This window comes from Mirounga angustirostris, unplaced genomic scaffold, assembly GCF_029215605.1.
Source record: "Mirounga angustirostris isolate CCGP_5_RB_7025 unplaced genomic scaffold, mMirAng1.0.hap1 SCAF_8, whole genome shotgun sequence".
In the NCBI taxonomy this organism is placed as follows: Eukaryota; Metazoa; Chordata; class Mammalia; order Carnivora; family Phocidae; genus Mirounga; species Mirounga angustirostris.
In genome coordinates, this window is record NW_026991716.1 from 89,210,111 (window position 1) to 89,212,089 (window position 1,979).

At 38.3% G+C, this 1,979-nt stretch overlaps 1 pseudogene; it reads left to right on the forward strand.

The window, feature by feature from the left end:
- The first annotated feature begins 773 nt into the window (after positions 1 to 773).
- On the forward strand, positions 774 to 1,737 carry LOC123837053 (heterogeneous nuclear ribonucleoprotein A1-like; annotated as a pseudogene).
- The last annotated feature ends 242 nt before the right edge of the window (positions 1,738 to 1,979 follow it).

The window sequence follows — 1,979 nt, forward strand, 5'->3', positions numbered from 1 at the left end:
GAAAGAGCATCAGTGAAGAGAATTTAAGAGAAGGTAAAATAAAAACATTAATTTTTTTATTAACTGAAATAACAGATAATTGTTCAAATAAAAATAGCAACAATGTATTCAATTATATATGTTTATGTATATATTTTATTTATAAATAAGAGAATAAGTTGAAAATATTAAGTCAGAAGCAATTCTAAGAATTACACTGAAATTTTAAACAACCCAAAGCCTTAAAAATAATCTAATAAAACTTAATTCATAAATTACATCTATATAAATAATTTATTTTCACAGCATAAAAAATTGTAATAGGGTGCCCTCATAATAAATGCACCCTACTTTGAAAATAAATAGAATCATATTTGTGTACAAAAAATCCATTGTAATGTGATAGGATCTATCCCATTGATATTATATCTAAACAATGATTTTGAGTGTTCACTGACTCTACAAATATTCGTCTTACCTTTTTTAAACATTTCCCTAAATTTTTATTCATACCCACAGACTGCTAAAAACAAAAGAACATAATTCAATCCAGCTTAAAAAATATTCTCACCAAAATAGCTTAGATTTTACTGTTGTATTAGAAAAAATGAAATAATTTCCTAATAAAAAATTAATAGTCACTTTATTTAGTGGGTGGGAGGAGTAAGGGCAACTTTTCTCATCTTCTTCTATAAATGGGATAACATATGTATTTATTAAAAACATATTCTGGGCTTTCTGCCCGTGGATGCTGCCAAGTAAGCATCGTTCAAGTCTCCCCTCCCACTGCCATCATGTCTAAATCAGAGTCTCCCAAAGAGCCTGAACAGCTGCGGAAGCTCTTCATCAGAGGTTTGGGCTTTGAAACAACCGATGAGAGTCTGAGGAGCCATTTTGAGCAATGGGGAACGCTTAAGGACTGTGTGGTAATGAGAGATCTGAACACCAAGCACCCCAGAGGCTTTGGGTTTGTTACATATGCCACTGTGGAGGAGGTGGATGCAGCCATGAATGCAAGGCCACACAAGGTGGATGGAAGAGTTGTGGAACCAAAGAGGGCTGTCTCAAGAGAAGATTCTCAAAGACCTGGTGCCCACTTAACTGTGAAAAAGATTTTTGTTGGTGGCATTAAAGAAGACACTGAAGGACATCATCTAGAGATTATTTTGAACAGTATGGGAAAATGGAAGTGATTGAGATGACTGACCGAGGCAGTGGCAAAAAGAGAGGTTTTGCTTCTGTAACATTTGATGACCATGACTCTGTAGACAAGATTGTCTTCAAAAATACCATACTGTGAATGGTCACAACTGTGAAGTAAGGAAAGTCCAATCTAAGCAAGAGATGGCTAGTGCTTCATCCAGCCAAAGAGGTCAAAGTGGTTCTGGAAACTTTGGTGGTAGTCGTGGAAGTGGTTTTGGTGGGAATGACAACTTTGGTCGTGGAGGGAACTTCAGTGGTCAAGGTGGTTTTGGTGGCAGTGGAGGTGGTGGTGGATATGGTGGCAGTGGGGATGGCTATAACGGATTTGGTAATGATGGAAGCAAATTTGGAGGTGGCAGAAGCTATAATGATTTTGGCAATTACAATAATCAATCCTCAAATTTTGGACCCATGAAAGGAGGAAATTTTGGAGGCAGAAGCTCTGGCCCCTATGGTGGTGGAGGCCAATACTTTGCCAAACCACGAAACCAAGGTGGCTATGGTGGTTCCTGCAGCAGCAGTAGCTGTGGCAGTGACAGGAGGTTTTAATTACTGCCAGGAGACAAGGCTCAGCAGGAGAGGAGAGACAGAGGAGGGACGGGGAAGCTACAGGTTACAACAGATTTGTGAACTCAGCCAAGCACAGTGGTGGCAGGGCCTAGCTGCTACATAGAAGACATGTTTTAGACAATACTCATGTGTATGGGCAAAAATCTCGAGGACTGTATTTGTGATTAATTGTATAACACGATATTTTAGTTTCTGTTCTGTGGAAAGTGTAAAGTGTTCCAACAAAG